This window comes from Salmo trutta, chromosome 36 (genome assembly GCF_901001165.1).
Source record: "Salmo trutta chromosome 36, fSalTru1.1, whole genome shotgun sequence".
NCBI classification, from domain to species: domain Eukaryota; kingdom Metazoa; phylum Chordata; class Actinopteri; order Salmoniformes; family Salmonidae; genus Salmo; species Salmo trutta.
In genome coordinates, this window is record NC_042992.1 from 33,087,307 (window position 1) to 33,115,050 (window position 27,744).

General features: G+C 43.8%; 1 protein-coding gene across 1 annotated transcript in view; it reads left to right on the forward strand.

The window, feature by feature from the left end:
- The window catches only part of LOC115175936 (poliovirus receptor), a 78,273-nt gene that overhangs the window by 42,401 nt on the left and 8,128 nt on the right, over nt 1-27,744 (forward strand). The gene's annotated exons all lie outside the window — the stretch shown is intronic.

Below are 27,744 nucleotides of genomic sequence, written 5' to 3' on the forward strand. Positions count from 1 at the left end.
ATCAAAGGATCAGAGAATGAATCTAGTACTGAAAGCTACAGCTAGCTAGCACTGCAGTGCATTACATGTGGTGAGTAGTCGACTCAGAGAGAAAGACTAGTTGAACAGTTTTGAACAAGAGAGGAAGAGGGAGCTAGCTATATTTCATAGTATATCTTTTCACTTACTTAGCCTACTCAAACACCCGGCTCTAACAGAGAGGGATGCTTTGTTAGCTAGCTGGCTATGGCTGTTCGACACTGGAACTCTTCCAAGTAAAGGTAAGCTTTTGGCTTTATTCATTTATAGCCATCGGGGCCTGCCGGCGTAACTGCTAAACTGATTGCTGCTGACCACACGGTTCTGCATGATTGTAGCGGGTTTACTAACGCCTTTAGTTCTAGTAGCTATGTCTATGTTGACTATAACCTGACAACGATGTAGGCTGTGTGTAGCAGTCATGGTATGAAGGTTTGGCTTAAGTTTTTTTTGTTGCCTGGTCACAGACAGCTGATGTGTTCTGCACTGAAGTCCACTAGCGAAGGGAAAAGGTGAGAGGAGGAGAGCACATAGATGAGAAGGAATTCTATATAGATATTACACAACGAGCTGTTTATGTGTCTGGTATGAAAGTGAACTGTTTGTGTGTGATCAGGGGTGTATTCATTGCGCCGATTCTGTTGATAAAAAAAGTTTCTTAAACGGAAGCGAACAAAACGGGGATAAACATACCTGAATTTGTCCAATAGAAACTCTTGTTTGCAACCGTTGGACTAATGGTTACACCCTAGGTCAGCTAGATGCAGGCAAGACTGTGCAAGGTGGGATTGAATGTGTCACTGTCACCATTATTACTCAAAATTCTCTCAACCTGTGCACCTACATTGTAAACTTTCATTCATAGGCTAGTTTGTAGCAACCTCATGATGGGCACAGGGAAAATGAGCGTCATGTAATAGCCTAAACCTATCGATGTTACTTTGAGCTGGGTGAATGGAATATGAAAAGTCATCCAATATGCTGTAATAGTAATAAGGCCATGTTCATGAAAAAATAATCATCCTCCCTCATCTTAAACGGCACCAACCGCCACTGTATTACACAGAGAACTGTCTGTTCTTTACGTTACATTAATCACATTGTTCCACAACATCTCTATCTAGACCAGTGTAATTACCCAGAGTGCTAGAGAAACTATAGGGTTATTCATGTGTAACAATGCTATAATAAATGTAGCGTAACCATCATGCCAAGACTACTGACGACAACGAGCAGTTTCTCAAGTAGATGCATTGAGGGTTCCCTGAATGATTTGTTTACAACAAGTTGGCTGGATGGTGCTATTTTAATGTTGGCTACAGTTCCAAATGATATTGATGGACTTAAATAAGATGGCTTATTCAGACTTGCCTGTGGTACTACATTGCCACAACATCCTTGACTGTTGTCTATGAGAGAGAAAGAGCGTTTATGGTCATCCTGAGGCCACTTTAGGTCCTCGTCTGTCGCCTTGACTACGCCTCTCTGCGGCACTCTGTCAAACCCTCTCTTCATTCAGACCTTTTAATCCTTGTTGACCTAATGCAGGCGATTGTGACATGAATGGCATAGTTTCAGTTATGGGAACGGTAGTGAAAAAATATATATATTTTAAAGATCTCTGTACATCAGGGTTCTCCATCTGGCCCCAGCGTTCTCCAATTTGGCCCCAAAATAGAAAGACGCATGTGATCATATGCAAACGTAAGCAAGGTTTTAAATGACGTTTTAGTCAAATATTCTATCTCTTTGGTCTTTTTTGCAGTCTGCAAATGATTTGTAATTAATTATGGTCCGCCCCCCCCCCCCCCCCCCCCCGACCATCCTCTCAACAAAAAATCGTCCCGTGGCTGAATCTAGCTGATGATCCCCGCTGTACATGGTGTGTAATTATAGTTTCCGAAAGTCAACCTGCCTCAAGTCTTCTGGCATGTAAAGGCTTTGAAAGGTTAGACATTGTTAATGACAAGCAACAAACAATTACCTCAGACAATCTACAATCTTTGGGTGTCAACTGACAAGGCGGAAGGATAGCAATTGTTTTTGGCGGGGCACACAGGCTGAATGTGAAATAATGCGCCAGGGCGCATAACGACTGAAATAGACCTGTTTTTATATTTTAAGGTAATGGAATGTAGTTTTTCGAAATTGTGTCATCAGGTAGAGCTGACACGCACAAAAAATGTGTTTTGCATATTATTCGATTAGCTCCACGTTGTATTGAACAGTGACTGAGTTGGAACTTGTTTCCTATGTGTTAGAGAATGTGAATTGTTATGGATTTTGTAGGTCACCGTCTATGCTAATTCTTATTTTCTTCATTAGAAACAACCCTTTATCCCCCAGTATGAATGGAAGACAGGCATGTCAGAATTCCCAGGCATGTAAAAGTTCCATTCCAAATTAGAAACTAATTGTCAAGGATTATACATTATATTGAAACTGAGCTATACAAAAACTGTAAAATATACAGCCTAACACATTCTCCCATGGCATTACTTGTGGAATGTCATTGTTTAGACTAAGTAGAACATAAAATTGCACTGGAATGCTGAATGCCGGAATACTTGAAATCATTTTCCTCGACTCGCCAATAAGTGTCTCACCCACATGACCTAGTAGCTCGTTGTTTACCATTGGGGTTGGGACCTTAGCCGGAGGATGGCAAGGCTAGCAGAAACGCTTGATAGCCTACTAAGTTCGGGTCTGCCGGCTGCTTGCCTGCCTACAATATATCGACAGGCCACTAATGACTCTGGCTGGCCAGTATTAATGGACCGGCAGGGCTGTGGACGGCCGCAGGGGGCCTTTCATTGAGCCCTGTGTGGACCGCCCTGGAGCCTAGCTGCTCTGCTCTCTCACCTTTCCCGCGCCACTCAGGCTGAATGGATTGACATAGATTGTCAGATAAATGGCCTAAAGCGTCTTTTTTCCAGGTCAGTCTCTCAGCGGGATGGACAGGATTTGCTCACTGGCTGACTAGTTCGTCGCCTCCTGAATGTTCTCTCAGTTCCTCATCAGAAACTGTCACATTTGTGTCTGTGTGGCAAATTTAGCTGTCAGTTGTCACAGCACCTGAGAGCTCAAATCAAATAACATTTTATTTGTAACATGCTTTGTAAACTGGTGTAGACTAACAGTGAAATGCTTACTTATGGGTCCTTTTCCAACAATGCAGTAAAAATATAGTGACACGAGGAATAAATACACAGTGAATACCAATAACGAGTAAAAATACACACCTTCCTAATATTGAGTTGCACCCCTTTTGCCCTCAGGACAGCCTCAATTCGTCTGGGCATGGACTCTACAAGGTTTCAAGAGTTCCTGGCCCATGTTGACTCCAATGCTTCCCACTGTTGTCAAGTTGGCTGGATGTCCTTTGGGTGGTGGACCATTCTAGATACACACGGGAAACTGTGGAGCGTGAAAAAGCCAGCAGACACACTAACCGGTGCGCCTGGCACCTACTACCATACCCCGTTCAAAGGCACTTAAATACTTTGTCTTCCCCATTCACCCTCTGAATGGTACACATACACAATCCATGTCTCAATTGTTTCAAGGATTGAAAAATCTACACTGATTTGAAGTGGATTTAACTGGTGACATCAATAAGGGCTCATAGCTTTCACCTGGTCAGTGTCATGGAAAGTGTTCCTAATGTTTTGTACACTCAGTATTTCTTGTCATTTAGCAGAAGTTTTCCAAAGTAAGGTTATGGGCCTTGATGAAGGGCACGCCGGCAGATTTTTCACCTAGTTGGCTTGGGGATTCAAACCAGCGACCTTTGGGTTACTGGCCCAACATTCTTAACCGCTAGGCTACCTGCTGCCCTATACAGGGAGTACCAGTACCAAGTCGATGTGCAGGGGTACGAGGTAATTCTAAAAACAGCAGCTGCCAGGAGAAGCCTACAGTAACGTGTGATACCTGTGTGAAAGATCACACGTCCCACGCTGTTTTGGTGAAATTAGAACACACGTTACTTAAAATAAGCCTTGTGACTTCGTCAGCAGTGGATTTCGCATTTCGCAGGTGTGGCGTCGCACGCGTGAACCTGTGCATGAGGGAAAACTCAGAGCGAGCTTAACTCGCTGCGCCACCTTTTGATAAGGCAAACGTAGCAACAGGATTCAATGTTTTTCCTGAGGTACTATGGGTTACCATCTGACCTGGAATCAGCCTCTCCTAACCTCTCACAGTGGTTACGTGTCAGTATCTGAGGTGATGTGGGTTAAGCTAATTGATCCTAGGACAGTGGGTAATGGACAGTCCAGTGATCGCTTTCCAGCTGATCTGGAATCAGCATTTACCAACCATCCACGAAGTAGTCACCTGTCGGTATGTGGTGTTATGCGGTCTACAGTAGCTAATCCGAACTGATCCCAAGGCAGTGGGTAATGGATAGCGCTGGCTCGCTAGCTACAATGACAAGGTTCAGAACAGAGAACCAAGGAAGTGACACTGAGACAGGGAGAGGAAGTTGACCGTGGGCACTTTGAGACTGGACATGTCATTTTTGGTTCGGCTCTCTGCACAGCGGTGACAAAAGCAAAGGGTGAGAGATATCAAACGGCTGCTCTCTTTTTCTTCTCTCTCTGGCTTGAAAAGATAAGACCGACACCCCTGAAATGCACCACTGCACCATCGCTTCTCTGGTGCCCATCGGCCAGAGCACCAGTTATCGAACCCTTTTTATGTTGGCTGTGAAGTGATAGTCATGCTCAGTCCTGCACCACTGCTCTCAGCCATATACTGTCTAGAGGGCTTTAAACTCATGACCACTTTATATATGTTTTCTCCTCCGTCTAGTACACTATCTTAAGCTCACAATTCAATGTATATTATTTAAAGGGGGCAATCTGCGACTGCTGGTATCTTCAGGAAGTATTCATACCCCCGGTCTTATTCCACAATTCAAAATGTTTTTTTTTTTTTTTTCGTTTTTAAAAAAAATGTTTATTGAAAATTACGACTTGATTGGAGTCTCTGGCCAATTTCAATTGTTTGGACATGATTTAGAAAGAAACATACCTGTTTTATATAAGATCCCACAGTTGACAGTGCATGTCAGAGCAGAAACTATCCCGTGAAGTCCAAGGGACTGTCTGTAGAGCTCAGAGATCAGAGAGAGAATTGTGATGAGGCATATACAGTGGCTTCGGACGCCTTCACTTTTTCCACATTTTGTTACCTTACGGTCTTATTCTAGAATTGTTTCAATATTTGTTCTAAACACAATACCCCATAATGACAAAGCAAAAACAGGTTTTTATACATTTTTGCTAATTTATTAAAATAAAAACAGATGCAGCACTCCATCACTCTCCTTCTTGGTCAAATAGCCCTAACACGGCCTGGAGGTTGTCCTGTTGACAAACAAATGATAGTCCCACTAAGCCCAAACCAGATCAGATGGTGTTTCGCTGCAGAATGCTGTGTTGGCCATGCTGGTTTAGTGTGCCTTGAATTCTAAATAAATCACAGACGGTGTCAGCAGCAAAGCCCCCCCACACCATAACACCTCCTCCTCCCTGCTTTATGGTGGGAAATACACATGCAGAGATCATCCGCATCATGAACTTATTCTCTGCAGCAGAGAACTCTGGGTCTTCGATTCCTGTGGTGGTCCTCATGAGAGCCAGTTTCATCATAGCGCTTGATGGTTTTTGCAACTGCACTTAAAACGTTTACAGTTCTTGACATGTTCTGTATTGACTGACCTTCATGTCTTAAAGTAGTGATGGACTGTCGTTTCTCTTTGCTTATTTGAGATGTTCTTGCCATAATATGGATTTGGTCTTTTACCAAATAGGGCAATCTTCTGTATACCCCTTACCTTGTCACAACACAACTGATTGGCTCCAACGCATTAAGAAGGAAAGAAATGCCATAAATTAACTTTTAACAAGGCACACTTGTTAATTGAAATGCATTCCAGGTGACTACCTCATGAAGTTGGTTGAGAGAATGCCAAGAGTGTGCAAAACTCTCATCAAGGCAAAGGGTGGCTATTTGAAGACTAAAATACATTGTGATTTGTTTAACACTTTCTTTTGGTAACTACATGATTCCATATGTGTTATTTCATAGTTTTGATGTCTTCACTATTATTCTACAATGTAGAAAATAGTAAAAGTAAAGAAAAATCCTTGAATGAGTAGGTGTTCTAAAACATTTGACCGGTAGTGTACGCTAAAAGTTTGGGGTCACTTAGAAATGTCCTTAAAGAAAACTCTAGGCAGCGTTGCAAAGAAAAAGCCATATCTCAGACTGGCCAATAAATAGAAAAGATTAAGATGGGCAAAAGAACAGACACTGGACAGAAAAACTCTGCCTAGAAGGCCAGCATCCCGGAGTCGCCTCTTCACTGTTGTCTTGAGACTGGTGTTTTGCGTGTACTATTTAATGAAGCTGCCAGTTGAGGAATTGTGAGGCGTCTGTTTCTCAAACTAGACACTCTAATGTACTTGTCCTCTTGCTCAGTTGTGCACCGGGGCCTCCCACTCCTCTTTCTATTCTGCTTAGAGCCAGTTTGCGCTGTTCTGTGAAGGGAGTACTACACAGCGTTGTACGAGATCTTCAGTTTCTTGGCAATTTCTCGCATGGAATAGCCTTCATTTCTCGGAACAAGAATAGACTGACGAGTTTCAGAAGAAAGGTCTTTGTTTCTGGCCATTTTGAGCCTGTAATCGAACCCACAAATGCTGATGCTCCAGATACTCAACTAGTCTAAAGAAGGACAGTTTTATTACTTCTTTAATCAGAACAACAGTTTTCAGCTGTGCTAACATAATTGCAAAAGGGTTTTCTAATGATCAATTAGCCTTTTAAAATGATCAACTTGGATTAGCGAACACAATGTGCCATTGGAACACAGGAGTGATGGTTGCTGATAATGGGCCTCTGTACGCCTAGGTAGATATTCCATTAAAAATCCGCCGTTTCCAGCTACAATCGTCATTTACAGCATTAACAATGTATACACTGTATTTCTGATCAATTTGATGTTATTTTAATGGACAAAAATGTGCTTTTCTTTCAAAAATAAGGCCATTTCTAAATGACCCCACACTTTTGAACGGTAGTGTATGTAAATTAGATATTTCAGTATTTCATTTTCAATACATTTGCAAAAAGTAAAAAAAAAAAAAAAGTAATACATTTGGAATTCAGGCTGTAACAACAATGTGGAATAAGTCAAGGGGTATGAATACTTTCTGAAGGCACTGTATATCCATTTTTGTACTTTTAAATGAATGATACATATCCATTTATTCTTGAAGAGCATAACTTTATTAGGGTCCACATTTAGCTGATGCCATAATGTCAGCAAATCTTCCTGGGGTCCCAACACAGAACTAAAAAGACATTTACAAACAATTACAATTTACAAAAAGACATAATAATCATTTAACAAGTAGACATTACAGAGGATTAAAAAGCTGACAGGTAATACATTTAACATTCAGTAGAATTTCTACTAACACTAGTATCTCTCCAGTCATATGGTCAATCCAGTAGATGTACTTTTATTGTTTTCTTGAAGGTGGATTTACTTTGTGCCTAAGAAATGTGAGTTCAGTGACGGCTCTGTATAAAACTGTAGATTTGTCCTTGGTGGTGTCAGATGCCTTGAATTTGCCTGTCTGGTTTGGTGGTTATGCTTGTTGCTAGTATACGCTAATTGGTCTGAGAAATACTGTAGTTTCTCGAAAAATATAACATTTCCTAAAGAAAATCAAAAGACTGGATAGTAATGTTAAACGGGAAGCCATGAGAGATGCTGGTGCATTTGGCTGACGTTAATTTGTGTAGAGCAATGAAGAGCTAGTCTGGCAGCCCTGTTTTGAGCGAGGTAGATCTTTTTGAGTAATTTTTTTATACATGCCTCATGAGATTAGTTCAACTGTCTTAACCAATCAAAACTCAAATTATAAGCTTGTTATACTCTACTGTTTGTAAACAATGTAATTGTAAACCCACCCTATCCCTTAGCTGTTTCCCAAAACAGTGGTGAGGTGCCACTTTATTGTTAGAACTGTTGAGTGCCCTTTAAATCCACAGCCATGATGTTTACTCTCCCATCCAGAACACTATATTTAGCGTACCATTACATTTATATTCTGTCCCCCAATGAACTTTCATTATTTATTCACCAAGCTATGTACAGAGTTTAGTTTCAAACCGCTTCTCCAGAGGCACAACAGTGCCACACTCCATTCCCTCCACTTAAGTTTATGTCCCTCGCAAGCCTCCTGGTCATCAGCCCATTGCTCCATCCGACGGACCACAATAACTCTGGTTTCCGTGGCGTCACTTCGACCCAGTCATGGTTAATTGGTGGTGTTAAGAGTGGTTGGTAACGGAGATTGGCGACTCGCTCCACGGAAGGAGAGCTATGCAACAGCGCCTCTGGTTCTCCAACAATCCGCTAGTCCTTTGAGTTTGAGTATGTGTGAGGAAGGGGATATTCTTGCGCCTAAGAATAGATCTGTGAGACGGAAATGATTTTGATGCGAAGTGGAGGGTGTGTACGCGATTTTGTGTGTGTGTGTGTGTGTGTGTGTGGCTCCAGGCATTCTGCAGATAATTCCGTGTTTAATCCAGCACTTTCCCCGCCAGCAATGATTCCCAACAGGCAGCTCCCACTCCAGAGTTGTGCTAGATCATAGATCCTAACCAGGAGAAGAGATGGAGAGGAAAAAATGACGTGCTTCTGTACGTTCTGGGTTCATTTTCATTGTAGTTTTTTTTTCTTCTTCTAATCATCATCTCTGCAGAGGGAATCAAAGATGGGATGACTAGGGAGTGTGTGTGTGTGGAGGGGGGGTTGCTGATTGATGTGTGTAGGTCTGTTTGTAGATTTGTGTGTGTTTGTGTGCGTGGGTGGATGATTGGGAGTGTGTCTGTATAGGGTGTGTGTTTGTCTCGTTCTATTTATGTGTTGTACTGAACAGAACGTTTCTACAGTTTGTGGGAATGCCTATTTTATTATTTTAGATGTTTTTGTGGGAATGCCTTTTGGATTTGTTTGTTCAACATCTATCGGCTTCTAGAGAATGTGAGGATTAGTCTGAACAAAAACAGCTTGGATTGTTTACCCTATACCTTTCCATCAGAGAGAGAGAGAGAGAGAGAGAGAGAGAGAGCCTTTTCATTCCTTAAATATTTACCTACCATTTCAGTGCGTGATGAAGAGCCACTCAACCCCTCTGTCCATTCTCCTCTCTCTATCATCCTTCATCTTTTCACCTGTCTTTCTCTCGCTCTTTTCATTCGCTCCCTTCACCACCTCTCTCTGTCACCTTTCTCTGTGTATCAGTCACTCTCCCCCTCGTCATTGTGCAGATCACCATGTTGCTTCATATCTTGTATTTCCCTCTCTCGTTTTCTCCATCCGTCTACCTCTTGAATACACTCACTCACATTCTCATTTTGAAGACTGTGGGAAATTGGGGCATTGTCATGTCAGTCTATCCCCTCCTCCATCTCTCATCCAGCCGACGGATCATTTCTCGTTGTCAGGATCTTCACCCGGGATATCAGATTAATTTGTCTTTCATCCCTCCCTCCATCTTCGTCTAGCCACTGCCTCTGCCCGACAAACGTCAGGGTGATATAATGTAGTCTCATATCCGCTTTCACGTCACTCAATCCACATCGTCTATCTTTATTTGGTTAACTCACGGTACACGTGTGCTTGTGGGAGTGCGCACACACACACACGTATGTACAGTAAACACGTAAATATTCATACACCCATTTCCTCTTTCTCTTCCTAGTCTCCATTTCATTATCGTTCTTCCACTGTTTTCCCTATCGCTCTGTCTCGCGGACACGTACGCCCACGCTGTCTTCCCCCTCTCACACAGCAGCATCACCAACAGAATCCAGTTCATCACGGATACGCTTCTCAAGGCCTCTTCCCCCGGCACACATGGAGACATCTTGCCACTACCTTTCACCGTCTTTACCGTCTTAATAAACTAGTCCATCCTAATAAACTAGTCCATCCTATGACTCCCGTCTCTCTATTCTTCCCTCCCTGCCGTTGACCCGGCTGTCACTCCTTCATTCTTTCACCCGTCCAAGACTCCGTCCGTCCGTCCGTCCGCTTGCGTTAGCCTGACGAGTAGAGACGGCGGGTAGAGCCGAGCGCGGCTCACCTGCTCGGCCTGATTACACACGAAATCCCGAGTGGGCGGTTCGGCCCCGCCGTCTCAAAGCACTGACTGCTGGGTAATGGGCACCCATGTGGAGCCGCGCACCCAGGCGAAGATCCATTAGAAGAATTGTCGGACCTTTTTTGTTTCTCGGTTTCATTGTCATTATTATTGCTTTGTCTTTGTTTTAGGTACACAAACGCACATTCAATGTATCTCTCTTGCATCTTTTTCTGTCTCTCTATCATTCTTCCCCCTCCCTCTCTCTCTCACCCCGCCACTGATCTATATGTCACGACAGTCATTACTGAGAGCAACAGCAGACTATACTGCCCCCCCCCCCCCCCCCCCCCAGTGACATAGTAACTAATAGGGAAGTCTAACCATGACTCTATCTACAGCTAATGACCTGTTGTCTCCATGACTGGGTGGCAGCACCGTAAAACCCCTATATTTTACTGTCATTTCTACCCTTTCCGTTGTGCCTGCCTTGTACCCTCGTTAGTACGCCCCACGACCCATTTCCCGCTATACTGGCGTCAGTGTTGTGATATGTGCCATGGCTTCTGTCTGTCGTGGGATGCCATCTGAACGGGCTGGCAGTCTGGCTGTCTTTCTCCCACTGGGTCGCCACTCGCCTGGCAGAGCGCGTCTCGCAGTTTGCCGTGTGTCACCCACAAAGAGGAGGCGGGAGAACGACCTTCATACCAGAGGGAAATGAAGTGGTGCGACGAGTGCAACGGGGATCTTTATCGCTATGTGAATGCTATACTCAGTTAAAGCTATACAATATTGTGAAAAATGATTTAATTCAATTCGAGGCCCAATCTATTCAATCTCATTCAATATGACTAGAGAGGAGTGGGATCAGGATCTGGTTAATACTAAGTGTGCTGTCCATAGTTAGAATAACGTTATGGGGTACAATACAATACAATACAATACTGGCTTTAATTCAATTCAAAGCTCATCAATCAAATTCACTGTAGCCTGCAGTGCATGAATCCTATACAGTAGAATGACACGATTCCCGTAGCATAGAACATGAGAAAAGGGCTCAACTCAAAATGGACTATTGTTAATGTTCACTGTTTAACAGGTGAATCTTTTTTTGAAGTACTGTCGAAAATAATATAGATCAGCGCAATAATATAGGTCGGTGTCAAACTCATTTCCCTCGTGGGCCGAGCGTCTGCAGGTTTACGCTGCTCCCCTGGACTTGATTGAGGAATTAAGGTCACTGATTATAAGGAACTCCCCTCACCTGGTTGTCTAGGGCCTAATTGAAAGAGAAAACCCCAGAACCAGCAGACATTCCATGTAATGAGTTTGACACTCTGCCCAGGGGCTACACACTGAAGAAAACAGGCCTTGTGCAGAAATTACAAAAATGAAAAAGTCTTATTAACGTTATTTTCTAGTTACATTGTTTTGGCAGCACAGTAAAAATGTAGTTTTCTCGCGTTGGGGGGTCCGACTGACTGATTTTAGCGTTGTCTGCAACGTCATTTGAAGCAACACGTCACCCAATGGGCAGGTCAGTGGGTTACCACACATATTCAAAAGCCCCCACAAACTGCCATGTGGGTCTATGGGTCTCTGTATCCTCTGTCCCCTGGGTTTCCCTATGTCATACCTGTTGTTGTAAAGGAACTACACTATTGACCTTTTATATAGCGGTGTTTTGCTGTATTCCGTAGATTGCTTGTTTGTCCGGATCATGTCTTGGGACCAAGAAGATTCCCCTTCAGGTCATTGGCGTCTTGCCCTATGCACTTAACGGCACGGAGATGATTACTGTAGTGCCTGATGGGATTCGCATCACTGTGTGTGTGTGTGTGATTGTTTGTTGTGGGGGAAAGCAGTTTCGAAGCAGAGTCCACAACGGTCAATCCTCGCTCTCTGTATATAGCTTGTGTGACATTTGGAACTCTCCCAATTCTGTTTATTTAACACGGGTCCTCTGTGCATTGGGGTATTTTCACAACACACGCCTGAACTTGCGTTGTGTGCTCAGAGCGTCTTCAGTTTGTTCAGCGCATAAAGGCATTTCCATACGCAGTGTGTAGGCACGCATTAACGCGCATATGCTCTCCATGCCGCCGATAATAATTTGCGGTGTGTGTTCAGTGTTTGTGGCGTGTTGTGCACATTAAAGCTCTTGCGTTTATTCAGCAGGGCGCGCCGCTGCCGTGTGTGTTGGTTTGGATTTCCCATGTGTTCAGGCACTTTAGCCAAATGCAATGTGCCGCATATGATTATAGGCCCAGAATTCATAAAGCCCGTTTCAGTGTTTTCCCATTCTCTCTCTCTCCGTGTCTCTCTCTCTCTCTCTCTCTCTCTCTCTCTCTCTCTCTCTCTCTCTCTCTCTCTCTCTCTCTCTCTCTCTCTCTCCGTCTCTCTCGCTCTCTCTGTGTCTCTCTCTCGCTCTCTCTGTGTCTCTCTCTGTGTCTCTCTCTCTGTGTCTCTCTCTCGCTCTCGCTCTCGCTCTCTCTCTCTCTCTCTCCGTGTCTCTCTCTCCGTGTCTCTCTCTCTCTCTCTCTCTCTCTCTCTCGCTCTCTCTCTCTCTCCGTGTCTCTCTCTCTCTCTCCGTGTCTCTCTCTCTCTCTCCGTGTCTCTCCCACTCCTCTTCATTCTTTCTCTCTCCTACTATGAATAATAGAACAACCTGCTGCTTGCCATGAAATAGCAAAAAGCCCAAGAGTGTTAATGCTTTTAGGAGCCTGGATCAGTCAGTGTGTTGATGTGCCGTGTTCTCTGGGAGGATTGAGGAGGCTGTCAGCTCCAGCTCACTTTATCCTGTCTACGTGTCTGCGTGCTGCATGTGTACAGTAAGCAACATGCGCTGTCGTGTCTGCGTGCTGCGAACAATCCACTTCATTTGTATGTTGTGTGTGTGTGCCCCTGTGCGTGTGTTTCTGACAGTTGAACAGCACTAGGTCTGTTTCTGCTGTGTGTTGAGAATTGGGGATGGACTAGTTTCCTTCTCATGCGGAGGCTGTGTGCGTCTACAGCGTTTAATAATTGTGTGTGTGCTCTGCTGTGTGAGGAATGAGCAATGCAACCCCTTGCTGTGTGCATGGGATCTCTTGTACATTCTGTATCCGTGTCTGCGTCTGTCTGTGTGTGTGTGCCCATGGCTCTGCATGCCTCTCACACACCTTGCCATGTTAATCATATTCCATGTTAATATTCAGTGGTGGGGGGTTTGACTGAGTGTGTCATGGGGTGTGAGGATGGGGGTGTAACCAGTCTCTCCCCCCCCCCCCCCCCCCCCCCCGTCGTCATCTGCGTGGAGGGAGACCGACATGACATTGGTGGAATACACACACACAGATCCACACAGATCCACACACATTCCACACACGGCAGATGGGAAAGAGAGACATAGATCGGAGGAGAGCGAGGAAAGAGGAGGATGGAGACGTCTGAAGCACCCGGACAGCTGAGAAGGCCAGATGGAGAGAGTAAGAGAAATGGAGAGAGAGAGCGATGGAGGAGAGGAGGGCTACAGAGCGCTTGGTGTGACCTGAGGGGCCATTGGGGGCCGGTGTGGGCTGCTGCTCACATTTCCCCAGTTGGCGAGTTGTCAACCCACTCCTCCTCCCTCCTGACTCCCAACACGTTTCTCCTGATTCCCCTACCTCTCCACCCCCCTCTGTGCTCCTGACTGAGTAGCCCTCTCTCCTGTAGTCACTTTCTAGCAGTGGAAACGTGCTCCGTCTCTGGGGAGGCTTCCTACCCTCTGCCCAAGGGCTGTGGAGTGTGTGTGTGTGTGTGTGTGTTCCATCTCTGTTGAAGGGCTGCGGAGTTATGCTCTGTTGAATATGGCTTGTGTGTCTGTGTGTAAACTGTAGATATTTAATTGTTTTTGTGTGTATTCCATCTACCCTCTGCTCTGTTGAGCACCGGTGGAGATGGTGTGTTTTTGTGTGTAGCCGTATCTCTCTCTCTCACTGTGTGTGTGTTCCATCTCGCCTCCGTCAAAGTGTTTCTGGTGACCACTCCTCTCCCCCCTCTCCTCCCGCCATTGGCTGCCCCTGAAAGGCTCCAGTCTCCTCTTAGGCCTTAGCGTTAGCGCTAGCTTAGCTAGGCTGCCTGAGCACGGAGGCTACCGCTAACGTGGCCTTGAATATAAATCACTGTTTGTTTCATGTCGAATGCCTTAACATCACATTCCATCTAAGCCCAGTTGTCATACGACTGCTTAACACTAGCTCACATTCCTCCAACCAGGCAATAAAACGGTTTTATTTGGCACATTAGCCACATGGTAGAAAATCAATAGTGTTTTTATTATGTAGAGAGGACCATTGTATTCAAGATGGCCTCGGTTGTGTTTGTTGTAAGGGTGTTAGAGCACATTGTATTACCATTGAGCTGGGAAGAGAGCGATGGTGAGAGGAATGTGCAGGATTCTTTCATGACTTTTGGCCCCAATTATGCTAAGGCACAGAAATTGCATACAGAGATTATTCTATAAAGACTGTATGACTCATTATACAGTACTTGTGCCAGATTTTATTTCACAAACTGTAAAAGAGGGCTATGAAAAGCCTGTGATCATTTATGTGGGTTAAAACCCATTCAAACTTAGCAGTTATGCACTATATATGCAATGCACGCAATGCAAATGCCATCTGTTGAATTCCAAATTCATTCCGATTTAAGTGCAATGCACTTATATTTTAAGTATTATGTCATTTTTGGTAATATCCCCATGTATTTTTTGTTTTTTTGCACTGTCAGAATGCAAGCTACAGTAATGCTTTTCTTACACACAACCAGTCAAACTATTTGGGTCAATAGTATTACAGTGTATAGTAGGAAACGTGGGTTTTCCAGCAGCAGTGTGTTTTTTTAAATGTAGGATATTCACTGGGAACATGCTGTATATGGTACTAAATGTATGATATTCACTGGGAACATGCTGTATATGGTACTAAATGTATGATATTCACTGGGAACATGCTGTATATGGTACTAAATGTAGGATATTCACTGGGAACATGCTGTATATGGTACTAAATGTAGGATATTCACTGGGAACATGCTGTATATGGTACTAAATGTAGGATATTCACTGGGAACATGCTGTATATGGTACTAAATGTAGGATATTCACTGGGAACATGCTGTATATGGTACTAAATGTATGATATTCACTGGGAACATGCTGTATATGGTACTAAATGTAGGATATTCACTGGGAACATGCTGTATATGGTACTAAATGTAGGATATTCACTGGGAACATGCTGTATATGGTACTAAATGTAGGATATTCACTGGAACATGCTGTATATGGTACTAAATGTAGGATATTCACTGGGAACATGCTGTATATGGTACTGTATGGATCTTCTGCTGCAGTCTGGATGTTTAGGGCTGCAGCCCAGTGGCAGGCATTGCATGCTTGTTACCAACGTGCTACGTAGCCCTGAGGCTGTGTATCTGAGCGTATGTTCGTGTGGGTGTGTGCACCTGTGTAGGTGTGTGTGTGTTTGTGTGTCGTCTCCCCGCGTTAGCACTCCGCTTGCCTCCGGTATCCACAGGTAACCGGGTTTGACATGCTTCAAAATCCTGCCTTTGGAATGCCAGGGCTGTGCTAACCTGCCAAGATGTCAGGGGGATCGTTTTGCGCCCCCTTATACATAATCCCCCCCCCCCCCAAATGACAAGACCCATTAAAATGCGTTGTGTGTTTTCCCATGTGCATAGACAGGAGAGGATCGTGATTTGTAGCACACAGGGCTTGGCAGTTGAAACGGGTTGTACGTTAAGGGTGTATTTCCTGTGAATTATGTCTACACACACAGAATGTCTTCCTTTTCCTCTTTGGAACCCCCCCCCCCCTGCTGTTTTTAGCAACATCTTTGTCTTTGCAGTCTTGAATGCTTTATCTTCCTACTTTGGTGACACGAGAAGGTGACCGTGTATAAAGCTACGTTAATTAGGCGCGTTGACACTGGACAGCACAGTTCATTATGTTAATAGAACTGTTGATTAAGGTGTGTGTGTGTGTGTGTGTGTGTGTGTGTGTGTGTGTGTGTGTGTGTGTGTGTGTGTGTGTGCACCCCACATGCATAGGTGTGTGTGGCAGACCTGGGAAGAAAATAGTTGTATTTTGTATTTTTTTATTTTTTTTAAAGGATCATACTCGAGGTAGTGAATATAGTTTATATAGAGTTTCAACTAAAAGGCAACAATTTTCTTTTATATTCAAATACAGGTCTCAGAAAGCCAAATAACACTTGAAGGTATTTGAATATATGCAAGTTATTTGAAAACAAAATACATATTTATTTGATAGCTGACAAATATTTGATGAAGAACCAAACACTACAGCAGTTACTTAAATTAGTGTAAATATATGACCAATAGCACTTGGTTTGGAGGGCTTTCAGATATGAATCTTAATATAGCCTATAGCCTAGAGTTAAATACATGAGGAACATGGAATCACCTCAGCATTGGAGTGGACCACTTTTGCAGCTTCAAAATGACTACCAGATATATTTTCAGAATGAGTGAGACACAACGTAATGCACTGACACGTGACGTCAAATTCTTATGTTGTAACTTTGTGATTATTACAATAACAACATTGTTGTTACATAGGACTTTGAAAATTGCTTTATAATTGTTGAATAAGGAAGTGGAATAAGGAAGTCACTTCCTCTTGTGTACAGTACAACCCAAAAGCTCATCATGCAATTAAAATGCATTTACCAAAGTGTTGTGTGTTATTTTATTACACAGGCACAAGAACAGTTTAATGTTAAGTGTTACCGAGAATGCTAACAATAACAAAATATGGCTTTTAAGTGTCTAAAGTAAACTAAATATCCCAAAACGGTGTTCTTTACCACAGCCAAGGTAGGAGGAAAATCATGTTAGTTGTATTTTGAGTAAACTATCCCTTTAAAGATGGTATAGTGTATGTTTGAAACAAGAACACTTTCCCTACCATGGACAGAAGTTCGCAGTTGTTTTTTCTAAGCATCCAACTTGCTGTTTGCAATGTTTGCAAATGGCTTTGGAATTTCTCTACAGTATTTTCAGGTATCATTACATGAATTGCTGCTTTCAACATCTTCAGCGGCGTACAGTCGTTGAGCATCACAACTTGTTTACTGTATCTGTACAAAATATAATTGGTTATTTCGTTTGACTTGATTTTCTAAACCTGGGACAATGAACATTCAGAAGAATGGATATTTACAGAATGTTCAGATAAATGTATAGTGTAGATCAAAAATGGCTGTCAGATAGATTGGAATAGTATAGGAGATTGCGTTTGCTGTTCATTATATTTCTACCTTCAACATGCAGTTCCAGATACAGCCCTGCCATTCGTTGAAGGCAGAAAATCCAATGGTTTCTGAAAAGTAGTCACTTCCTGAGATCTGTATTCAAATCGTTTTAAAGGAGTATTCATTTTGGGGGGACTGTATTGAAATAGTTGCAGTCACCTCAAGTAAATATTTGTCCCCCCCCCCCAAAAAAAATAGTTACTTTCCATAAAGCATAGTTAACACTATAATTATCCCAGCTCTGGTGTGTGGCCTGCAAGTGCTCTGTGCCAGATACCATGTGCTTGAACGCATAATTAGGTGCGACAATGATTGCATGTGGCCTGCAATTGTTTGTTGATTACAGAATTGTCTGTGTGTGTGCGGTATACTCCTGGTTGTGTGTGATAGCGAGAGCAGCCGCTAAGTATCTGTCAGAGCCCATAGACGTCCATGTGTTACTTCCACTAGTGTAACTATCTCTGACTCCGACTAGGGTATTTCAAACGGCTTCCATTTTACCACGCCAATAGTGTTTGTGTGTTTCTGTCTGGGGCTCATCTTCCTTCACGCTAGCCTAGCCGCCACAGTAATTAGGCCGTATCATTAGTAACCATTAACATCAAGCACTGCTCATAAACCAAGCGCCAGTGCTCCGATTAACAAGCGCTGTGACCTTTGACTCCAAGACTCTGATGACGAAGAATGTAGTACATAGAGTAGTAGATTTTTGAATGGCCCAATGATTCCATGGTTCACTGCTCTCCGGAGAGGGTTCTGACAGAACTAGTGTGTCTGAATGAATTGGATGGTTTCCTCAGAAACGGTCGTCCTTCGTATCCATTGCTCTTAGTCAGACAGAGAGTGCCAAACGGTGTGAGGCGCGCTGTGAAACGTCCAATGGCAGTGTTAGAAGAAAATCTATGTACAGTGTGTGCAAATGTAGAAGAGTAGGGAGGTAAGGCAATAAATAGGCCATAGAGGCAAAATAATTACAATGTAGCATTAACACTTGAGTGATAGATGTGCAGATGATGATGTGCAAGTAGAGATACTGGGGTGCAAAAGAGCAAGAAGATAAATAACAATATGGGGATGAGGTAGTTGGGTGGGCTATTTACAGATTGGCTGTGTACAGGTACAGTGATCGGTAAGCTGCTCTGCCAGCTGATGGTTAAAGTTAGAGAGGTTAACCAGGCTCCAAGCGCTGGACAGTCCTCTTCTACCTGTACCGACCATGTATTTCAGTTTTTTTATTTATTTTACCTTTATTTTGTCCGGGGGGGTCAAATTTGTATTTACACTGATGGCAGTACTTGAACAAAGTACATGTTATTCTCGAGCTTAGTGATTAGAATCCTCGTCTTAATGCAGTTTGATCAGGGCTAATGGGTCGCTACTGTTTACTCTCTGAGGCACTCAGTGTTTTTACCGAGTCTTTATACTCCGCTGCTTAGTTTGCAGCCCAACATAATGCCTGCTGCGGTGTCCACTTAAAGAAGTTAATGCTTCTGGCTGCCGCCTGGGCTTGTGTACAGTAACATTATATTATGAGTGTGTGTGTTTTGATTTATGTGTCTATATAGAGGTGTGTGTGTGTGTGTGTGTGTGCGTGTTTATCTGTTTGTGTAGAAATAACGGTGTTACTCCTACCCTGACGCCTGCCCCATTCATTAACACTACTCCTGAACATCAGTGTTCAGTTACGTTAAGCCACCAGAAACCCTAGCAGAGATGATCTGCGGTATATAAAGAGAGACACCCATTCAGCAAACGCAATGGAGTTTCTGCAATTAGTTACTGCCTTTAGATATGGCTTCTGATTCATTAGTATGCAGTCGTTGTCATAAGTGTATAATTACCACAAAGAGAAAAAAACACTTATTCCTCGCACAGGAGAATAGGTGTGGCTTTCACCGAATGTGTTGTGATGAAAACTAAATGCTTGTATAAAATTATGCACAGTATGAAAACACTTGGATGGAATTATTTGGACGAGTTCCTTCTATTCAGTAGGACCTTCCACAACATACGCCGTGGCAAAATAGTATAATATATTTTCCAGTATTGTTTTGATACTGTAAACCGCCATTCAGATTGCTGCATGCTTGCTGGTAATTAACAATAACCTAGTATGTCCTCTTTACCCCAGCCTTCACCATAGACAATGTGGTGAGCCATTAATAAACAGTATAAAGGTAGATTTAAAAAAAAAAATGAATTGGCATTGACAGTTCTATATACATTCGATACACGATATTCTATAATTGAGTGATAACTCACTTCCTCTGTGTATAACAGTCATTGTTGTCATACAACTGGTGTTGTACTGTACAGCAGCTCAAAGCCATAGACCTGTTCAGATCCTGTATCTGTGTCCCATGTGTAGGCTATGACTGTTGGTCTTTTCCCGCCTACACGATAACAGCTTCTCACTGCTATCATAACAACAGACTTAAAATATGAGCACCTCCACCAGACGTGAATTTAAAAATAAAACGTTTTTTTTTGTTGGTTTCGCAGAAGTCATGAATACAGTTCTTTCTCGTTTTCTCTCTCCTGTTCCTTACGCTTCTCTCTCTCAATTAAATTCAAGGGGCGTTATTGGCAGGGGAAACATATGTTAACCTCTTACATCTAGGGGGCAGTAATTTCACGGCTGGATAAAAAACGTACCCGATTTAATCTGATTATTAGTCCTGCCCAGAAACTGGAATATGCATATAATTATTAGCTTTGGAGAGAAAACACTCCAAAGTTTCTGAAACTGTTTGAATGGTGTCTGTGAGTATAACAGAACTCCTATGGCAGGCAAAAACCTGAGATGCTTCTGTTCAGGAAGTACCCTGTCTGAACATTTCTTGCCCTTCTTGATTCTCTCTATCGTTTACAAAGGATCTCTGCTCTTACGTGACACTTCTCACGTCAACAATGGAGTCTCACAGCCCGGGAAAAACAGGAATGATGTCATTCAAAGCCCTGGCTGAAGCACACGAGAGCAAAAGCTGAGTGGTCAGTCAATGGACTAAGCCTTAGGCGCGTGACACGCCCCGCCCCCGGCTTTCGGTTTTTTCCTCAGTTTACAGACAGGCAGATTCCCGGTCGGAATATTATCGCTTCTCTACGAGATAAATTGCATAAATATTGGTTTTAAACAGCGGTTGACATGCTTCGAAGTACGGTAATGGAATATTTCGAAATTTTTTGTCATATTTTGCGTCATGCTCGTGGCCGAGATTTAGCGTTGGGATAGTGTCTAGAACGCACGAACAAAACGTCGCTGTTTGGATATAACGATGGATTATTTGGGACCAAACCTACATTTGTTATTGAAGTAGAAGTCCTGGCAGTGTATTCTGATGAAGAACAAGCAAGGTAAGAACATTTTTCTTATAGGAAATGTGATTTTGGTGAAGGCTACACTGGGTGGGTGTCTAAATAGCTAGCCCTGTAACGCCGGGCTATGTACTTACATTATTGCAAAATGTGCTTCATCCGAAAAGCTATTTTAAAATCGGACATATCGAGTGCATAGAGGAGTTCTGTATCTATAATTCTTAAAATAATTGTTATGCTTTTTGTGAACGTTTATCGTGAGTAATTTAGTAAAATCACCGGAAGTGTTCGGTGGGAATGCTAGTTCTGAACGTCACATGCTAATGTAAAAAGCTGGTTTTTGATATAAATATGAACTTGATTGAACAGACATGCATGTATTGTATAACACAATGTCCTAGGTGTGTCATCTGATGAAGATCATCAAAGGTTAGTGCTGCATTTAGATATGGTTTGGGTTTATGTGACATGATATGCTAGCTTGAAAAATGGCTGTGTGATTATTCCTGGCTGGGTACTCTGCTGACATAATCTAATGTTTTGCTTTCGCTGTAAAGCCTTTTTGAAATCGGACAGTTTGGTTAGATAAAGGAGAGTCTTGTCTTTAAATAGCTGTAACATAGTCATATGTTTGAAAAGTGTAAGTTTTCGGATTTAGAGGAGTTTGAATTTCGCGCCCCGCCCATCATTGGATATTGGAGCAGACGTTCCGCTAGCGGAACGTGTAGATGTAAGAGGTTACCATTGCCAAGCAAGTGAAGCAGATAATATACAAAAGTGAAGAACAATAAAAATGAACAGTAAACATTACACTCACAGAAGTTCCAAAAGAACCTCATTCTGTGGGTAGTGTTGCACATAGCCTGTCTTCTCTTGAGAGCCAGGTCTGCCTACGGTGGCCTTTCTCAATAGCAAGGCTATGCTCACTGAGTCTGAACATAGTCAAAGCATTTCTTAAGTTTGGGTCAGTCACAGTGGTCAGGTATTCTGCCACTGTGTACTCTCTGTTTAGGGCCAAATAGCATTCTAGTTTGCTCTGTTTTTTTGGTTAATTCTTTCCAATGTGTCAAGTTAATCTCATGATTTGGTTGGGTAGAATGCCCTTCTTGCCTTATCTCTCAGATCATTCACAGCTTTGTGGAAGTTACCTGTGGCACTGATGTTTAGGCCAAGGTATGTATAGTTTTTGTGTGCTGACCCAAACCGCTCTAGCGCAACGGTGTCTAGATGGAATTTGTATTTGTGGTCCTGGCGACTGGACCTTTTTTGGAACACCATTATTTTGGTCTTACTGAGATTTACTGTCAGGGCCCGGGTCTGGAAGAATCTGTGCAGAAGATCTAGGTGCTGCTGTAGGCCTTCCTTGGTTGGTGACAGGAAGCACCAGATCATCAGCAAACAGTAGACATTTGACTTCAGATTCTAGCAGGGTGAGGCCGGGTTCTGCAGACTGTTCTAGTGCTCTCGCCAATTCGTTGATATATTTGTTGAAGAGGGTGGGGCTTAAGCTGCATCCTTGTCTCACCCCATGGCCCTGTGGGAAGAAATGTGTGTGTTTTTTGCCTATTTTAACCTCACACTTGTTGTTTGTGTACATGGATTTTATAATGTTGTATGTTTTTCCCCCAACACCACTTTACATCAATTGTATAGCAGACCCTCATGCCAAATTGAGTCGAAGGCTTTTTTGAAATCAACAAAGCATGAGAAGACTTTGCCTTTGTTTTGGTTTGTTTGTTTGTCAATTAGGGTGTGCAGGGTGAATACGTGGTCTGTCGTACGATAATTTGGTAAAAAGCCAATTTGACATTTGCTCAGTACATTGTTTTCACTGAGGAAATGTACGAGTCTGCTGTTAATGATAATACAGAGGATTTTCCCAAGGTTGCTGTTGACGCATATCCCACGGTAGTTATTGGGGTCAAATTTGTCTCCACTTTTGTGGATTGGGGTGATCAGTCCTTGGTTCCAAATATTGGGGAAGATGCCAGAGCTAAGGATGATATTAAAGAGTTTTAGTATAGCCAATTGTAATTTGTTGTCTGTATATTTTATCATTTCATTGAGGATACCATCAACACCACAGGCCTTTTTGGGTTGGAGGGTTTTTATTTTGTCCTGTAGTTCATTCAATGTAATTGGAGAATCCAGTGGGTTCTGGTAGTCTTTAATAGTTGATTCTAAGATTTGTATTTGGTCATGTATATGTTTTTGCTGTTTGTTCTTTGTTATAGAGCCAAAAAGATTGGCGAAGTGGTTTACCCATACATCTCCATTTTGGATAGAGAATTCTTCGTTTTTGTTTGTTTAGTGTTTTCCAATTTTCCCATAATTGGTTAGTCTATGGACTCTTCAATTACAATGAGCTGATTTAACGTGTTGTTTTAGTAATTCTCAATTTCTTTTAGGTTTTTGCATTCTTCATCAAACCATTTGTCATTGCTGCTCATTTTCTTTTGTTTTCTGATTGAAATGTTTTAGATTTGATGGGAAAGCTGAGAGGTCAAATATACTGTTAAGATTTTCTACTGCCAAGTTTACACCTTCACTATTACAGTGGAACATTTTGTCTAGGAAGTTGTCTAAAAGGGATTTAATTTGTTGTTGCCTAATTGTTTTTTTGGTAGGTTTCCACACTACTTCCCTTCCATTTATACCATTTCTTAATATTACTCAGTTCCTTTGGCTATGATGCCTCATGATTGAGTATTGCTCTGTTCAAGTAGACTGTGATTTTGCTGTGATCTTATAGGGGCGTCAGTGGGCTGACTGAGGAAGCTCTGAGAGACTGGGTTGAGGTCAGTGATAAAATAGTCTACAGTACTACTGCCAGGAGATGAGTTATAGGTGTACCTACAGTAGGAGTCCCCTCGAAGCTTACCATGAACTATGTACATACTCAGCGTGCGACAGAGCTGCAGGAGTTGTGACCCGTTTTTGTTGGTTATGTTGTCATAGTTGTGCCTAGGGAGGGAATGCTGTAACCTCCAGGCAGGCAGGTGTTTGTCCCCCTGTGTGCTGAGGGTGTCAGGTTTTTGTCCGGTTCTGGCATTTAGGTCGCCACAGACTAGTACATGTCCCTGGGCCTGAAAATTATTGATTTCCCCCTCCAGGATGGAGAAGCTTCATTAAACACACTCCAGCCGTGGCCTCGCAGGGCCTGCCCTTTAGTTCCGCCGTGGCTAGCCATCCCAGAGACCTTTACCGTTGTTAGCGTAGCAAAAGTTTGTGGCTTGCTACACTATTAGTGGTTAGCAGCTAACAGCTAACAGACCGTCTCAGACTGATGCACTCAAGGGAGCTCATTTTTCTCTCTCTCTCCATAAGACCATTTTGCCCTTTTCTTTCTCTCGCTCTTTCTGATCTCTCTTTCTCTCGCTTTCATTCTTTCATTACCACTCTCCCCTCCAAACCACAGTCCGGGAAAAGCAAATTAGATGCTAAAAGACACGAATGGGGGTTAAGTGCACTGTGGGCTTCTCCCTTGGAGTCAGCACATTCTGATCTGTCCATTCTCTGAAAAACTCTGTTGTGGTTTGTTGGAGAGGGGGGCGAGGACTTACAACAAGAGTTTTACAAAACTGGAACAGAGAGGAGATGGATGAGTGTGTAGGGTATAGAGGGGGGGGATGGAGGGAGGCATTTTTGAAGGATGATGAAGCGCCTGGTTCCCGACAGTCAGACTAAGAAAAATCAGATCTTAGTCCTGCAGGGAGTGTGTGTGTGTGTGTGTGTGTGAGTGAGTGAAGGGGGGGTTGTGTGTGTGTGTGTGCGTCTGTCCAATGATAACATCTCCAGCTGCAACAAATCAGTCACATATAAACAAGCTGCAATTGTATTTTGTGGGAAGAAAGCGGTGGCCATTATTTTTACTGTTAGCGGAAATACCTGCATACCTGAGGTGTCTACACACAATCCATGGCATGCTGTTAAACACCCTTAAATCAGTTCCTAAACACAGAGAGGCTCTCAAAGGATAAAGTAAAGGGGAAAAGGCTTGTATCAGGAGGGTTTAAGCCTATTAAACCGCTTTAGCCCGGCATATGTTTCCTGTGTCATTGTAACTGGCAATGTTTATATCAGGGACTGATACTGCATGTAGCAGCAGGGAGAGGAGGAGACTTTGGAAGTGTGTGTGTCGACCATCTTTGTGTGTGTGTGTGTGTGTCTATGTGTTTCTGCTATCCTTGTGACTGTGTGTGAGGGGAAGGTCACTCAGTGGGGGACAGATGACCGATAGCGACCCAAGGACAGCCAGGGGGTGTGGAGGAGCCCTTGGGCTGAGAGAACTTGGGCTGAGAGAACTTGGGCTGAGAGAAGGGTAAGACTGTCTGCCCAGGGCCAGAGGGACAGCAGTGGCTGGATGAGAGTGTGGGCTGTGATTCGCTGTGGCACTGGATGGCAGGAAGCATACTGCTCCCCACGGAGGGGGAGTGGATGGAGGGAGGGAGGGGGCTGGAGGTAATAGTGTCACAGTCAGGGGGCACACACACGCGCAAAGATAGATAGATATATATAGGACACACAAACACAGGATAGTAGCATGTACTGACAGACACAGACAGATGGATATAGCGGCACAGTCTGACGAACACACACGCATGCAGTGTCACTGACTGACCTCAGCTTAATCTCCAGATAGTTATTCAAATGCACCGGGACCAACTGGGGCAAGATCTCAGTAGATTAGCTGTGGCTCTGCTTGATGTTGCTTGGCACCAGCAGCAGTGGCCACTAAGACACGCTAGTAGAAATGCCTGTTGGTCTGGAGACACCCAGCTCAGTGGAGCTTAAACATTCTGCTTCATGCCCTTCTGAGCTCCACACACACACACACACACACACACTGCTCTCTTGACCCGGCAAGAGCCCTCTGTGGCGCCGCAAACACCCAGGCTTCATTACGTATGCGGAAGGTTACCAGGTAATAAGCGCCATGGCGGCAGCCACGACCCCGAAGCCCAGCCCTGGTCTACTTGACCCAGATGAGTGGCAGTCGCTGGGTACGTGACCTGTTTTAAGGCAAAGATCAGGGGACGTGGGCCATTCTGGAGCCGAAATGAAGCCTCTGAAGTGGCTGTTGCTGTCTCGCGCCTATTTGACCTAGTTTAATCCCCGGGAATGGAATGGTTGGAGGCGTTTGCAATGATGATAAACTAATTTCGGTATCATTTTCGTAGAGAAACACAATTTTCTGGTCCAGTCATGCTATTTGAGGAGGTGAACTAGGAGAGTGTTTTTAATCCACTAAGTGGCAGACCGATGGAGGGAAACCGAAACACGGGAGAATTGACCGGCATGGAAAAAAGAGGGCATCGCTGGCATTTGATAGTTTTGGATAAAAGCTACACTTCTAAACCCTAAGAGAGACACGCACGAACGTACACACGCAGAAAAGGGGGATACCTAGTCAGTTGTACAACTGAATGCATTCAACCTAAATGTGTCTTGTGTATTTAACCCGACACCTCTGAATCAGAGAGGTGCAGGAGCTGCCTTAATCCACATCCACATCTTCGGCGCCCGGGGAACAGGAGGTTAACTGCCTTGCTCAGGGGCAGAACGACAGCTCTTTATCTTGTCAGCTCGGGACTTTGATTCAGCAACCTTTCGGTTACTGGCCCAACGCTCCTACCCCCCAGGCTACCTGCCGCACGGGTGTGTTTGTGAGTGTTACCATGAGGCGTCACGATCCAATGACTTTTGGATCAACTGTCATCCCTGGCGGTGCTAAAGGTCTCCGTGTGTGTGTGTGTGTGTGTGTGTGTGTGTGTTGCGTTGTACAGTTCACTGGTGAGCAATGGGGTAAGATAAGATGTATGCTTGTGGGATGCTAACGAGCCCATCAGTGAAATAACTCCCGCAAGACTGTCCTCCAATCACAGATGGCCCTGCAAAGTGGTGTGTGTGTGTGTGTGTGTGTGTGTGTGTGTGTGTGTGTGTGTGTGTGTGTGTGTGTGTGTGTGTGTGTGTGTGTGTGTGTGTGTGTGTGTGTGTGTGTGTGTGTGTGTGTGTGTGTGTGTGAAGAAGGAGGAGGAGGAGGGAGGGCTTGGCTCGATGGTGCAGGCGGGAAGCCGGGAACACACTAGGTCACTAAGATGGTTGGGGAGAGAGAAAGAGGGAGGGATGGAGAGTTGGATGAAGAAAGAGAAAGGGAGGGGTAAAGAAAACACTTAGGGGAGGTTGCCGTCAGTGGTAATCCTCTTTTGGCCTCTAAGCACAAGGCAGTAAGGAGCCGAATAATGTTTCCCCCTGTCGACAGATTTTCAACTTCATATCTCCATTATCGTTATCTTTGTGAAGCTTTTAGTCTTCTCTCTCGCCCTCCCTCTCCCACTCTCCATTCTTTGTCCTTTCTTTCACTCATTCGCTCCCCGTCTAGCTCCAGCACTTACTGTACAAGTTTTTAATAGTTAGTTATTAAACTGAAAGGTAATTATGTAGTATTTGAATGTATCCATTTTTGAATGTATCAGTTTTCAGCCAGCTAGAGGAGGCAAGATGGTTGTGTGTGTGTGTGTGTGTGTGTGTGTGTGTGTACCTCTGTGTCTGACTAAGAGAGAAGATTTCGGAGCTTACTTGCCAGTGAAGGGAAAGTGAGCAATGGAGCGCGAGAGAGAGAGAGAGATGGAGACCGAGCGATAGAGAGAGATGTTCCAGTTGGGAGTTTTGCGGAGGCGTGTAGCAGCAGAATGCCAATGGCGGTGAAGGCCCGGCCGACTGTGAGTGGTTGTTTCACGAGTTGTTCCTCCCTGTCACTTAAACCGTATCCCATGGAGACGGAGGACCTTTAAAGTCTGCCTCTTGGCCCCACTGCAGGGCCTTCGCACCCCTATCGCTCTCTTCTGCCCTCCCTCCTAGCATCATCCTTCCCTCCCATCTCTCTATCCCTCCATCCTCCCACATCTATTTATATATGAGACACA